Source organism: Carassius auratus, chromosome 22, assembly GCF_003368295.1.
Source record: "Carassius auratus strain Wakin chromosome 22, ASM336829v1, whole genome shotgun sequence".
NCBI lineage: Eukaryota > Metazoa > Chordata > Actinopteri > Cypriniformes > Cyprinidae > Carassius > Carassius auratus.
In genome coordinates this window covers 5,674,497-5,690,801 of record NC_039264.1, presented here as the reverse complement: position 1 = coordinate 5,690,801, position 16,305 = coordinate 5,674,497, and the positions used below count along the sequence as shown (strand labels likewise).

Genomic DNA, 16,305 nt, shown 5'->3' with positions numbered 1-16,305 from the left:
ACTTCAAATGAAACAATAAATCAACATCTTAACCTTAGTTCATTCTCAATAAGATCTTCTGTTGTGTTGCAACACAGTCTCACCCCTATTCGTCACATACTGCCGTTTGGTCATTTCCCCCTCACGTCCATAAGCAACGTTGAGGGTACCCCCTATTCGTCACTTGACAACGTAGAGGAGGGTCGTCGGATATTTGAATGCAAATCCCTCATCTTTGGATTTTGACGAACCTGGCTTATCCATCTAGCGGTTTTTCTGCGCTGTAAAGTATGGTTTCAGGCGATTAATTTTAATGCTGCGAATATTATGTTAATGTATTTTACAGTAGCATGCTGTGCAAATACTGTTACAATCATTAATTGGTGAAGTGACCATATATTTTATTGGAGCAGAAACCCTGTTCTAAATCGGAATCACGCCTTTTTTCTTTTTTAATATAATTTTGGGCTACTTTAAAATGGCATAATTGCAGGACTGCATATTTGCTGTAGGCTTTTTTTAATTGTCCATGGTATATCTGTTTGCAATGGCTTATAGTGAGCCTACTTTGTTGTTGTTTTTTTGCGACAAAAAAAAAAAAAAAAACACCTCAACAACAAAAAAATACCAATAGCATACTTTTATAGACCTTTCATCTCAATACTAATTATGAAGTTGTGATAAATAGCCTGCTGCGGAAATGTTTATATTACTTAATATGGACATATCCTTTGGCAAAGAGATGGATGCATTCTGGGGCGTGATGTGTTAAAATGTAATTGCTAACATATACCCATATTTGGATCCCTGTATGATATTTAATATTTATATTTTTTATATGGGTGTACATTTCAGAATGACAAAGCCAAAATTCAGGCCTTGCCCAAGCTGCCAGGTCCGTCAGCAGGCTAACCGCAAAACCTGCAGTGCTTGTTTTGCCACACTGCCAAGCAAGCGGTTATTGAAAACTGCAAAAATTAATGATGACTGGGGCCAGAGGGTCATCAAAAACAAAAATGCATCTCGGGTGGTGGCCTCTGCCCAAATAGCTGTAAGTAAAAATGCTCATGCTTCATTTATTGAGTGATAATCAATATTAAGCCTAAAGTACATACAATATTTGGTACCGTGTTTGTTGATGGACAGAAGACATAGCAGCCATGCTGTGTGCTATGTATCAAGCTTCACATGCGTGCCTGGATGTTGGAAGTTGGCACATCTTGTCAGTATGAAATTTTAGAGAGACAGTCACTTTAAAAACCACACCATACATCCCTATTAAATTTATTTTGCAACACATGACACTCAAGTGATAAATGTACATCACATTCAAGCTGCTCTGATAAACAGTTTGCCAAAAAGCTCCCAATACAAAATATGCAGGTGTACTTCTGTTGTGAAAAAAAATATTGAAAATGCATTGGTGTATGTACATAAGTAGGTAATATTCTAGACTTATACTTATATTAAAATACTTCTGTAACTGATGGCAGGGACTAGGGATAGGGATGAACTATGAATCAAGTAGTACACCAAGTAAACTGTCCTCTGTTTCTGATTCAAAGTCAGTGTGGAGTAGACGCCATCTTCATTACTGTCACAACATCTGATTCATTATTTTTCAAACAAAATCGATTACTGACAGTTACAATTTAAGAAATACTCATGAATTAATATTTCTGTTTATTAATTTTACAATATGTCTTTAATCATCACATACTTAACACTTTTTGAAAGCATTAATAAATATTATTTTGCCAGATTAGGTCTTTAAATAGTAAATGGACTGCCATATATGTAGTAATGTAGCAACAAAATATATTGGAAATGTGTTAATTACTTTGTTTCATTTCAGGTCCAAAAACTTTCTGCCTTGGGCTATATGCCCATATTATTTATCAGCCAGGGGCACAAGGGCACAGGCAAGTTGATGGCAGATGTAGTAACGCATCTGCCACCGACGCAAAACAACACACGTTTCTTAACCAGCATGAAGAGGGCATATGACTTCATGATCAAACTGGATGGTAAGATAAGTTTTATGTATAGTTCATTAGTGTTTGTCGTTGATTTCTTTGACAATTTGTACTGAAGTCATATTTTTGCTATCTTCACAACAGATGTGCCCCAGCCCCAGCAAGGCCAGCCCCAGCAAGACCAGCCCCTAGACCAGCCCCAGCAAGACCAGCCCCTAGACCAGCCCCAGCAAGACCAGCCCCTAGACCAGCCCCAGCAAGACCAGCCCCTAAACCAGCCCCAGCAAGACCAGCCCCTAGACCAGCCCCAGCAAGACCAGCCCCTAGACCAGCCCCAGCAAGACCAGCCCCTAAACCAGCCCCAGCAAGACCAGCCCCTAAACCAGCCCCAGCAAGACCAGCCCCTAAACCAGCCCCAGCAAGACCAGCCCCAGCAAGACCAGCCTCTAAACCAGCCCCAGCAAGACCAGCCCCTAAACCAGCCCCAGCAAGACCAGCCCCTAGACCAGCCCCAGCAAGACCAGCCCCTAGACCAGCCCCAGCAAGACCAGCCCCTAAACCAGCCCCAGCAAGACCAGCCCCTAAACCAGCCCCAGCAAGACCAGCCCCAGCAAGACCAGCCCCTAGACCAGCCCCAGCAAGACCAGCCCCTAGACCAGCCCCAGCAAGACCAGCCCCTAAACCAGCCCCAGCAAGACCAGCCCTAGACCAGCCCAGCAAGACCAGCCCCTAGACCAGCCCCAGCAAGACCAGCCCCTAAACCAGCCCCAGCAAGACCAGCCCCTAAACCAGCCCCAGCAAGACCAGCCCCTAAACCAGCCCCAGCAAGACCAGCCCCAGCAAGACCAGCCTCTAAACCAGCCCCAGCAAGACCAGCCCCTAAACCAGCCCCAGCAAGACCAGCCCCTAGACCAGCCCCAGCAAGACCAGCCCCTAGACCAGCCCCAGCAAGACCAGCCCCTAAACCAGCCCCAGCAAGACCAGCCCCTAAAACCAGCCCCAGCAAGACCAGCCCCTAGACCAGCCCCAGCAAGACCAGCCCCTAAACCAGCCCCAGCAAGACCAGCCTCTAAACCAGCCCAAGCAAGACCAGCCCCAGCAAGACCAGCCCCTAAACCAGCCCCAGCAAGACCAGCCCCTAGACCAGCCCCAGCAAGACCAGCCCCTAAACCAGCCCCAGCAAGACCAGCCTCTAAACCAGCCCCAGCAAGACCAGCCCCAGCAAGACCAGCCCCTAAACCAGCCCCAGCAAGACCAGCCCCAGCAAGACCAGCCCCTAGACCAGCCCCAGCAAGACCAGCCCCTAAACCAGCCCCAGCAAGACCAGCCCCAGCAAGACCAGCCCCTAAACCAGCCCCAGCAAGACCAGCCCCTAGACCAGCCCCAGCAAGACCAGCCCTAAACCAGCCCCAGCAAGACCAGCCCCTAGACCAGCCCCAGCAAGACCAGCCCCTAAACCAGCCCCAGCAAGACCAGCCCCTAAACCCAGCCCCAGCAAGACCAGCCCCAGCAAGACCAGCCCCTAAACCAGCCCCAGCAAGACCAGCCCCAGCAAGACCAGCCCCTAAACCAGCCCAGCAAGGACCAGCCCCTAGACCAGCCCCAGCAAGACCAGCCCCTAAACCAGCCCCAGCAAGACCAGCCCCTAAACCAGCCCCAGCAAGACCAGCCCCAGCAAGACCAGCCCCTAGACCAGCCCCAGCAAGACCAGCCCCTAAACCAGCCCCAGCAAGACCAGCCCCTAGACCAGCCCCAGCAAGACCAGCCCCTAAACCAGCCCCAGCAAGACCAGCCCCTAGACCAGCCCCAGCAAGACCAGCCCCTAAACCAGCCCCAGCAAGACCAGCCCCTAAACCAGCCCCAGCAAGACCAGCCCCTAAACCAGCCCCAGCAAGACCAGCCCCTAAACCAGCCCCAGCAAGACCAGCCCCAGCAAGACCAGCCCCTAAACCAGCCCCAGCAAGACCAGCCCCTAGACCAGCCCCAGCAAGACCAGCCCCTAAACCAGCCCCAGCAAGACCAGCCCCTAAACCAGCCCCAGCAAGACCAGCCCCAGCAAGACCAGCCCCTAGACCAGCCCCAGCAAGACCAGCCCCTAAACCAGCCCCAGCAAGACCAGCCCCTAGACCAGCCCCAGCAAGACCAGCCCCTAAACCAGCCCCAGCAAGACCAGCCCCTAGACCAGCCCCAGCAAGACCAGCCCCAGCAAGACCAGCCCCTAGACCAGCTAATCCCACAAGACCACCAACTGATTACACTTGAACTATGTCCAATCGTCTCTCAGGCTCAGCAGCATGTGGAGCCTCTACCACCAAGGAAAAGACAAAGTAAGTAAGCTTGCATTCCACCACATCTGTAAATTTGTCCTATGTTTTTTTTTGCAATAACTGCACAATATAAAACAAGTTACAAATGGGGAATTTCACCTCTTTTAATTAATTAAGCCACTCCTCCAAGATACTGAATATAAAATTCTCAACCTTTTTCCCTTGCACCTTAAGCCCCACCATCCAGCCCAGGCCAAGACAGACAAGCCCCACCATCCATCCAACCTCAACTAAAGAAAAGACAAAGTAATCTTGCCTTGCACCCCATCTGTAAATTGGCCCCATGGTTTTGTATTCATTGTATTCAAGCTGCAGTAGGTAACTTTTGTAAAAATAAATTTTGTACATATTTGTTAACCCTGTCATTATGTCCTGACAGTAGAATATGAGACAGATAATCTGTGAAAAAATCAAGCTCCTCTGGCTCCTCCCAGTGTCCTATTGCCATTTGCAAAAAGTCATCCGCTCCCGGTAAGAAACAACCAATCAGAGCTGCGGTCCGTAACTTTGTTTGTGTTCAAAATGTAGAAAAATGTATATAATAAGCGAGTACACCATGAATCCATTTTCCAAACCGTGTTTTTAGCTTGTCCTGAATCAATAGGGTGCACCTATAATAAGTGTTTCTATTCGGACTATTTTAGATTGCTTCGGGGATACCGCGGCGGTGTAACCCAGTACTTTTGTGATTCTTCATAGACATAAACAGAGAGAAGTAGCTCCGGCTACAATGTTCTTCCGCAAGACGCAAGCAGTTCTGTTTATTAAGCGTCAAAAGTTACCTACTGCAGCTTTAATATAAAATAAGTTAACCAATGTGAATTTCACCCCCTTCTATTAATTAAGCCACTTCTCCAAGATACTGAATATATAATTCTTAATCTTTTCCCCTTGCACCTTAAGCCACAGGTACAGAAGCCACACAAGCCCCACCCTCGACCCTGGCCAAAAAGAAGAAAACAAAAAGCAAGTAGACATTATTTGCACCCCATGTGTATATTTGTTTCTATTCTTTGTACCCCATGTGTATATCATTGGGTGTAAAGTTGTTTCTGCATGTAGCCCCCTTTTAATTGGACCAAACTCAGGGTGTATTCACACTTGGTCTCTTTCAGCCCTCAAAGTGAACTAAGAACAGTGATTCATATATGAACACCTCAATCAAACTCAGACCCATTTGAAGTGAACCAAAGTTTTTTTTTGCCTTTGTCATTTAAGGTTGCAAATGCAGTCGACAGACAATTTATCCATATGATAAAATATTGGAAAGACGGATGATTGGGGTAAGATGTAGAACCATATTTTTCATTAGGCTGTCTGATTATCTCATATTGTCTCATCTTTCAATCCAAATGTGACAAAACAGAAACTGAGCAGTAGGTATCAAACTTTTTCAACTATCAACCCTCTCACAAGAAAAAAAAGTATACTTCAAGTTAATTTTATGAAGTATACATTTAACTGTACTTTAATTTTAATAACATTTTATTAGCTTCATGCTTTCTTTTTTGTCCACACTTGAATGTCTGTAAGTTTCATAAAGGCAACATTTTAAACAAAGAATTTGAGAAAATCAAATTTGTGTTAAAGACTGCGACTTGATTAGATTCAGAACGATGATCAAGCAGTTTTAAGCAGTTTTGATTTACAAGCTGTTTAATATTTGATGATCATGTTATTTTACATTTGTGTAAAATATCACTTGGTTCAGCTTTTTCTTCTCGTGTGTTTAGTTTCTGTACTAAATTATGTGCCATAGCGGATCCTATCGTATGACAGTGAAAACATGGATAGCTGGAAAATTCAGTCAATGGTGGGGAAAGAGTAAAGTACAATTAAAGTAAATTCTGATGTACTGATGCCAGTGGACTAGCCTAGACAAAATTTCAGATATGCTGAATAAGAAACATATCTGTTTTATATCAATATTCTAAATGATATTTTCACAAGTTTCATAAGACTGTATATGAAAACTATGTAAAGAAAAAAAGTTTATTTAATAGGCTACTCGATAAAAACCGTTAACAAAACTAAAAGCCAATTATACTTTGAATACTTAATTATATGTTTAAGTATATCTCGATCAAAAGATAGAGTACAAGTAAAGGCCAAATATAATTGGACTTTTCTCTCAGTATAAGTCAAGTACACTTAAGTGTAATAATTGTATTTCTACAAAGTACATAAAGTATATTTTTGAGAATTATGAAATTTAAGCATAAAGTATGCTTTTTTATTGTTTGTTTAAAATAAGTATACTAATAGAAAACTTGAATTAACTTATTTTTTGTAAGGGACATACTGTAAATCCTAAAAACATCATTATTTGAATGGTATCTGATTGTGTGTGTGTGTGTGTGTGTGTGTGTGTGTGTGTGTGTGTGTGTGTGTGTGTGTGTGTGTGTATGTTTCTGCAGGGGAAGGCAGCAGAGGTGAAAGTGTGTTGGCTACCTTGCTCTTCCTGGTAAGTGATGGCTGATGTAATTTAGTCAATAGCTACACAGTCTTAGTGTTTTAAAACCTGGTAACTTTCAGCCTTCAAAGTGAATTTTGAAGTAAAAGTGGGACCGCTAATTGTTTTGGGCACAAGGAACTATCTAAGTGAACTGAACTAAACACATGAGAACATGTGCACACCAGCCTTCAAGTAGTCATCTGGCTCAAGTTTGGTCATATGACATCTGAAGCAAATACATTCTAACCTGTTTGCCCTATACATTTGCTAACTCTGTTTGGGCTATTTTATAAAGTGTTTGCTGTACAGTTAGATAAACAGCATACAGTTCTTTTTACAAAGTGAAACCTCCCATTATGAACCAAATGTAGTCCAATTTAAAAGGCCTGTGAACAACTCTTTCTTTGTGTTCACATTATGAGTTCACTTAGAGATGATGCAGATCGCTTTCTAGTCCACTTCAGCTCTGAGTTCATAGTTACATGTAGATGCGACGCAGATGCCTTTGTTGTGCCATTGCGTCTTTGCTGACCCCCTCTGCGGCCGACATAGAGGCCTTTAATCACATTTCTGTTCCCACCCCGTTGTGGTGAGTATTTGTATAGCAACACGGTTAAACCGATTTTAAAACGGCTTAACCATTTAAAAATGGTTGACTGTAGGGATGACTGTGTCCAAGCGACTGAGTCCAGTTTTCACTTGAACAAAATGACTGATGCTTGACAAACACCATATAAAATAAACCAAAATAAATTATCCCACAGAAAAAGGGTAAACCTTTATTTTAGATGACATATCTTCAAACTTGAGCCAGAAGACTAGTTGTGAGCTGTACTGTATATGCTGTGTGTAAGATGACTTTTGGACTCTTTACAGTGGCAGAGTCTGGGAGGACACCTGGGAGCCGGCCAGCAAATTCGCCTGATGACTAATACTGTTTTACTATTTGTTTTATATATATTTCTCAATAATTAAATTCACTATTGTTACATTTTATGATTTGTCTGTCAATCATTGACTGCACTGAATAATTAATGTGTCATGACTTTGTGCTGTATTTGATGGGAAAAGTGAGACGAAAGTTGCATGTAGTGACAGTCAAGTCACCTTTATTTACAGCTTATAGCACTTTTTACAATACAGATTGTATCAAAGCAGCTTCACAGTGATAACAGGAAAATAATACAACAAAGTTTCTTTTTAGAAGAAAATTACATCCTCGTCCACCTTAAGGCAGATTAGCAAGCCAATCTTAGCAACTAAAAAAATCTAAAGCCAAGGCAACCAGAACAAGTACCAAATTGGCATTATACTAACTTATGATGAAAATTGTAGTTAGTATTGATGGTAATTTTGGAGCAAAGTAAATGGGCTCCTATCCCTGGTGACAGGATGTATTACTGAATCCTTTTTTACCTCTGATCGCTAGCATACAACACTGTTTGTTTTTGTTCTCATGGTTGTCTGTTCAGATCAATTATGAGAGTTCTTAAGACATTTCAAACATTCCCAATGAAGAGAAGAGGCACATTTATCAATTTTCATCAATGGTACCTAGGTCAGCAATGATTTTTCAGGCTCAGGCCATTTTTTCATATCCTTTGCCTCATACAAAGACAGATTGGTGTCAAATTTCACAAATAATCTCATCCTTCCTCTGTGTCAACAATCAACATACAGTATGTGCATGACATAAAGTGATCAGACTTAAGAGATCAGAAAGACCGGAGACATGAGCCTGGGAAACTGTTAAAGCCAGAAACAATTCCAGCTTGGCCATCAATATAATGTCTAATGTTTTCTTGTCATAAAACCAGGGAGAGAGGTAGGTTTCCTATGTTACCCTGACAATAGGGAGCGTTCCAGGACACTAAGGACCTCAATCTGTTCACACTGAATGACTTGACTATGGGCCGGTTTACTAAGGCCCATGACAGTGGTAGGAAATCTAAGGCCTGGTTGTGCAATGTGGGCCTCATGTCTTCATGATCAAAGGCTTCTGATCTTAATTATCAGGAAAATGTTGCATTATACATAAAATTCACTCAGTCCCCACTTATTCTAACCCTAACTCGGTTTTGTTTTTTATTCTCCATGCCAAGTATGCATAGGTGTAAAATACTTGAGTAATTTTACTTGATTACTGTACTTACAGGTAAGTATTATTTTTGGGGATTTGTACTTCACTCAAGTACAGTTTAAACTGACTACTTGAACTTGATTACATTTCTGAAGAAACAACTACTTTTTACTCCTTACAATTTTATTTCATCTTGAAAAGTACATTATATTTTTACATTATCTTATGCACATTAAATATGGTAAACAGAAGCTCAAACGTGTGCCTGACGTGAGAACTTATGATCATTGTTTTCATGCATCAAACACACATATTTCTACTTCAATTATGACTTTCATCAGGTAAATGTCTGGCTTCAAAAGTTCACCATCGAATCTGAGGAAGCATATTGATATAGCAAAGTTGCATTTTCCCGCCCAAAAAGGTTTATTGATAATTTGTTCTGTTTTGATATAGCCAATAGCTATGTTATATTATTAGCTGAATGCACAAAACTGAGTGCAAATAAAATCTGTGATGATAATTTTTTGGTGGAATTTTTTTTATTAAATGTTACAAATCTCCAAAAAAGTGTTTAAATAAACATTATATGCTAAATTAATTGTTCATGTTTAGTGATGTTTTTATCAGGTGGTGGATAAGTTGTATTTACAATGTCATTATGTGAATCATTAAGTAGGAATTAGGACTGTCAGTGAATAGTTTTTTTAATCTTAATAATTACATGCTTTTCTCATTAATCTAATTGGTCACAAATAATTATTTATCAAAATGTGTTAAATCTCTAAATGCCCCAAACAAACATTTAAAAGATGAATTGTCCTTTTAGCAGTGACGTTGAATTGTCACCCGGATCCAGTACGTATCCAGACCAGATGGTGGATCAGCACCTAGAAAGGACCTCTACTGCCCTGAAAGACAGCGGAAACCAGGACAACATAGGCCCAGATACAGATCCCCTGTAAAGACCTTGTCTCAGAGGACCACCAGGACAAGACCACAGGAAACAGATGATTCTTCTGCACAATCTGACTTTGCTGCAGCCTGGAATTGAACTACTGGTTTCGTCCGGTCAGAGGAGAACTGACCCCAAACTGAGCCTGGTTTCACCCAAGGTTTTATTCTCCATTCTGTCACCGATGGAGTTTTGGCTCCTTGGTTTTCCTTAGTTGGGGACAATTAATATCAAGCGATATCATTGACTTGATTGCAAAGAGGGACGATACATCACTGAATCAATAATGAACTGACTTTAACTGAAAACTGAGTGTTTACTGTTGTCCCTTTGCGTTATTACACACTATTTTCTTATTTAATACTGTAAAGCTGCTATGATGCAGTATGATGCTATGATGCAGATCAATATGACAGGCTTATTACTCATAATACATGGAAAATACAGCTGCAAACAGACCTTGCTTTTCCATTTGAAATTTGGCAGTCACTGTGCATTCATGAAAACTGAAAAGGTAACTTTTTTTCAGTGTTTTTGAAACAGTGTTTTTGTTCAAGATTTGCAATTGTGTTTGGATTATGTCACAATTTGTCACATGTGGAAAACGCAATTGAAAATATAATTAGCAATTCCTTTTGAAAATTGTCCTTCCATTGACGGGCTCTATAGCAGAGTAGACTGCTCTCAGCTGTAGATCTTTGCTTCAAATCTTAAGTGTTTGACAGTAGTTCACCTACAAATGAAAACTGTCATTAATTATTCACCCTGGTCTGAAAGTGAGTGAAGTGAGTGAGTAAAGTGACATTCAGCCAAGTATGGTGACCCATACTCAGAATTTGTGCTCTGCATTTAACCCATCCGAAGTGCACACACAGATCAGTGAACACACACCCGGAGCAGTGGGCAGCCATTTATGCTGCGGCGCCCGGGGAGCAGTTGGGGGTTCGATGCCTTGCTCAAGGGCACCTAAGTCGTGGTATTGAAGGTGGAGAGAGAACTGTACATGCACTCCCCCCACCCACAATTCCCAGCCGGCCCTGGACTCGAACTCACAACCTTTCGATTGGGAGTCCGACGCTCTAACCATTAGGCCACGACTCCCCAAAAAGCTCTTGAATATCATCAAAAATATCTTAACTTGTGTTCTGAAGATGAACAAAGGTCATGTGGAACGACATGAAGGTGAGTAATAAATGACAGAATTTTCATTTTTGGGTGAACTATATGAACTACCCTAAGCAGTGCACATCTACCTACATTGGAGTCTTTATATACTTTATATAAATTTAAGTTTAAATGATTTTAAATTTAAATTTAAAGAATGTTAATTGTCAATGTCATTTCACTGTGTATTTGAATAGCTAAACATGTCAAAATGTAATAGTTAAACAGCTAGACAGGTCACTCAGAAATAATTTTCTTATTTATTGCAACTGTATTTCTGTGATTTTTATTTTATTTATTTATTTTGCATTTGCTGGAAACAAAAAAAAAAAAAAGGAAAATTCCATGTTGTTTGTCATTGGTACAAATTTTTGAATGTCAGATGGCATTAAAAATATTTTTTAACAGTCTAAATAACCTGTATTCTTCATTATTTATTAATCCATGATTGCTTTGTTAAGCAAAAGTGAAATTATGAGAATAACCCAGCAAGAATAACCCAGAATAATAAAAATGCAAACCCACAAATTGTAAAAATGACTCTAACTTGGGTTTTCTCAATAACCCAGCATGCTGGGTTAAAATGTGTAAACCAGCATGTTGGGTTACTTTAACCCAGCACGTGTTCTGTCCAATATTTACCCAGTGCTGGGTTGCCAATTGGGTTATTTTTAACCCAGCCACTTTTAGAGTGTAATATATTCTGTCAATATTTTTTTGGACCTTTTTTGGAATTCTTGATCTCTAGAAAAAATATTTGCAAACATCACAATACATACATTCATTATAGGATCTTTCCATATCAAATAAAGAACATTTCTGTTTTTTTTTCTTGGAGCCATATTTAAATTTCATCTCTGGAACTGAACAATTTAGGGACTAAAAAATAAAGATGAAAAGTTTGATCAAAGTTTTATGAAAATCACATTTTTTTACTTTGACAGTGGCGCCCCCAGAAAATTTTAACAGGGGTGGCCAAATGAGGCCACAGTAAATTTTGGGGTGGCACATTAAAATAAAGAAAAAAAATGAAGGGTTTGCAATATAGACAAAAAGTTATATCTCTGTGAGTTCAAGGATTTTATTGATAACGATAATTAGACTATTTTGCTGAGTGTTATTGTGCTGATATCTTATTTTTTAATTGTGCTGACACCTGATTTTTTATTTTATTTTTACCTTTACACCATTGTTTCTAAAAGTGTGCACACCATCTTCTAGGTCAAATACTTGCATTTGGGCTTTTACCAAGCAAATGCAATCGGTATCAACAAAATTGATCTTTGCAATGCAGATAAAACAGAAGCTGCACCTGAAGTGCCATTTAGATGTTTTTACACACTGTTTAATGCAGCTCCGTGGAACATGGAATACTTTAACCTGTAGTTACAAATGAATAAATAATGTTTTGATATTATAAAGACAAAACATTGAAAACTGATGTTTGAAATTATTTAAAAAATGAAAAGGTTCCAAAAAATTTGAAATTAAAACCGCCAATATGTGGCAGCGAGTCACTGTTAATAAGTGAGTCATTGCGATTGAACGGAATCATTTAAACGGTTGATTCATTCAGGAACGAAACACTTTAATGTTGCTCGGAGACGCAAAACTGTGGCTGCAGCGGGTGCTGCACTTTTTTTTCACTTTTTAAACTATTGTGAATTTACATTCTGCATTTAAATTAATAGCACCCACTGCAAATAATCCTAGGGGTGGCCACAGGGGTGGCCAGAGTTTATACCGGGTCCGTTTTGATAGTTTATTTTTTCGTTTATACTAATTTATATTTAATGTGGTTTCCACCGTAATGGATAACTGTTCCCCCTTTCTACCAGCAGGTGGCAGTATTTAAATGACTGACTGTATGGTGTCTTTGGTAACTTTTAAATCAAGATTACTGATACAGATGTATTTATTGTTGTTCATTTTATTTTGTTTTTATTTGCCTAGTTATCATCATCATCATCATCATCATCATCATTCACCCAGCCCAGAGTTAAACCTGCTTCTGTTTTAACCTGATTATAACACTGCACTGCTATCAGCTTCTTATAGCAGCTCAGACAACAAACTCACATCAGACATGTCCTAATCCTAATGTAGGCCATCTAGCCAAAATAATGATTTACCAGTGTGCTATATACTGTGTGAATCTTTCTTCTCTATACACATTCCAGTTTGTATAACATACAAAACTCCGATGTTGTCATGCAAGTGAAGAGGATCCACACTGAAAAAAGTAATAAGTAAATTTACTTAATTTTTATTTGGCAAGTTTTTGCACAAGCATTTTTCAAGTAAATTTAACACATTTGGAAATTAAGTAAATCTACTTAACTAAGTTAAGTAAAAAAAATTAAATAATAATAAGTAAATTTTATTGAGTAAAATTTAATTAAATAATATTAAATTCATGCATTTAGCAGACACTTTTATCGAATGTGGGAATCGAACCCCTAACCTTGCACTTGCTAATGCAATGTTCTACCACTGAGCTACAGGAACACTTCATGATTTTGTGAAAAATAAGTGAAAATTTCACTTACTTACTTTTTTATTTTGGAAAAGTTTTTACACTAATAAAAAACCCGAAACAGAGATTCTAGAAATTTCTAAATGTAAAATTATTTTTTTCAAAACAGTTTTATCAAATGAGGGTAAATAAGTCTCTCACTTCTGTCCCTTTAAACCAGTTTACAGCAAAGACAGCACGAAGGACTGGATGCACATGATAAATATTCTGCAATTAAGAAAACAGACAAAAGAAATAGCACTGTAAAACCCGATAAGTAAACTTTACTCAAACCGTTTGAGTAAATAGATTGCCTTGATTTAAACCATGTAAGTTTTAAAACTTTGCATTCAAGTAATTAAGTGATTAACTAAGTACTGATTGTGAATTAGTGATGAACAGCTGCTGTTAACAAACAGAATCACTGAAGAAAAGAGAAACACAAGAACTACTACAACTGACTTCAGACACAGCCTTAGATGAAATCAACTGAAATAAAATACATGAAATCTCTCAAGATCTGATTAAACAACCCACAAACAGCATCACCAGCTCCACTTATTAATAACCAGACTGACTTTATTTCTGTCAGACGTCTACAGAAGATCTTATTGAGAATGAACTAAGGTTTAGATGTTGATTTATTGTTTCATTTGAAGTAACCATGTTAGAGATCAGTGTTTGCTTTAGTAGGGCTCTTGGCTCTTGATTTCTGTCTTAGTCTTTTCTCTGACTGTTATAACCATGTGTTTCTAAAACACATTTGTTGTAACTCAAAAGCCCAGAAGAAATGCCATCAGGTGTTAACCTGTACCTAGGTGTAGATTGTTATACTTTATATTGATGATGATAATCATCAATTATTGAACTGTGCGGAGTCTAATCTCTGATAAAATAAGTGTTGTGTAATTTGATTAATTATGGTAAAAGTGATTCTAAGAGGAAGTGTTTCTGTGATAATCAGTTAATATGAATGACTTTTCAAACAGTGTGGTCTTCTACGGTGTCAAACAGTCACACAAAGACATCAATAATCAGAATATGAACCTCAACAATGGTGACCATAAAAAAAATGCTGCAGAGCATGCTGGGAGCCATGGATGAGTTCTGTACTACAATAGTACCCAGCAGCATGCATTGCAGCATGTTTTTTCGTCACCATTGTAGAGGTTAATATTCAGATTATTGATGTCTGTGTTTGACCAACTACTGACATAGAAAAAAAATGTATGTGTACAAAAATGTTTAGAAAGTCATTTTTATATTAACTGATTATCACAGAATCACTGGCTATTAGTGTCACTTTTACTAGAATCATTTCTACTAATTACACAACACCTACTTCACTAGACTCCACACAGATCAATAATTGATGATTATCATCACCAATATAAAGTATAACAATCTACACCTAGGTACAGGGTAACACCTGATGATATTTCTTCTGGGCTTTTGAGTTACAACAAATGTGTTTTAGAAACACATGGTTATAACAGCCAGAGAAAAGACTAAGACAGAAGTCAAGGGTCAAGAGCCCAACTAAAGCAAACACTGATCTCTAACATGGTTACTTCAAATGAAACAATAAATCAACATCTAAACCTTAGTTCATTCTCAATAAGATCTTCTGTAGACGTCTGACAGAAATAAAGTCAGTCTGGTTATTAATAAGTGGAGCTGCTGATGCTGTTTGTGGGTTGTTTAATCAGATCTTGAGAGATTTCATGTATTTTATTTCAGTTGATTTCATCTAAGTCTGTGTCTGAAGTCAGTTGTAGTAGTTCTTGTGTTTCTCTTTTCTTCAGTGATTCTGTTTGTTAACAGCAGCTGTTCATCACTAATTCACAATCAGCACTTAGTTAATCACTTAATTACTTGAATGCAAAGTTTTAAAACTTACATGGTTTAAATAAAGGCAATCTATTTACTCAAACGGTTTGAGTAAAGTTTACTTATCGGGTTTTACAGTGCTATTTCTTTTGTCTGTTTTCTTAATTGCAGAATATTTATCATGTGCATCCAGTCCTTCGTGCTGTCTTTGCTGTAAACTGGTTTAAAGGGACAGAAGTGAGAGACTTATTTACCCTCATTTGATAAAACTGTTTTGAAAAAAATAATTTTACATTTAGAAATTTCTAGAATATCTGTTTCTGGTTTTTTGTTAGTGTAAAAACTTTTCCAAAATAAAAAAGTAAGAAAGTGAAATTTTCACTTATTTTTCACAAGATCTTGAAGTGTTCCTGTAGCTCAGTGGTAGAACATTGCATTAGCAAGTGAAAGGTTGGGGGGTTTGATTCCCCGGGAACACATGAAAGGTGAAAATTGTTAACCTGAATGCACTGTAAGTTGCTTTGGATAAAAGTGTCTGCTAAATGCATTAATTTAATATTATTTAATTAAATTTTACTCAATAAAATGTACTTATTATTATTTATTTATTTTTTACTTAACTTAGTTAAGTAGATTTACTTAATTTCCAAATGTGTTAAATTTACTTGAAAAATGCTTGTGCAAAAACTTGCCAAATAAAAATTAAGTACATTTACTTATTACTTTTTTCAGTGGTAGGTTTTGAAAGAATTTAAAGTATTTATTTATTCTAGATAATTATTTCAATATGGTATTGCTGTACTATGGAAATGAAGCAATTTGCCTCCTTATTCAGTTTTGTAGTTAGATTTTTGAACTTAATAGTTTTAAAAAGAGCATTTAAACATGGCCTGGAGCATTGGGTTTGGGTGGTTTTTGTGTCTGATTGAGATAATTCTTCATGTTATTCAAAAGATTTCATATTGTGTCAAGGCAATATATTACCCACATAACCTTTACTTTGTTAAGAGTTAAAAAAGTGATA

The 16,305-nt window shown here is 38.5% G+C and overlaps 2 long non-coding RNA genes across 2 annotated transcripts; both read left to right on the top strand.

Moving 5' to 3' along the window:
- The first annotated feature begins 4,066 nt into the window (after positions 1–4,066).
- LOC113039497 (uncharacterized) lies at positions 4,067–5,249 on the top strand. Its single transcript, XR_003275027.1, has 3 exons — positions 4,067–4,282; positions 4,457–4,528; positions 5,186–5,249. It is a non-coding gene; the product is annotated as an uncharacterized LOC113039497 (long non-coding RNA).
- A 246-nt stretch (positions 5,250–5,495) lies between these two features.
- On the top strand, positions 5,496–7,664 carry LOC113039499 (uncharacterized). The gene is made up of 3 exons (XR_003275029.1): positions 5,496–5,565; positions 6,700–6,746; positions 7,614–7,664. It is a non-coding gene; the product is annotated as an uncharacterized LOC113039499 (long non-coding RNA).
- Positions 7,665–16,305: the final 8,641 nt, after the last annotated feature.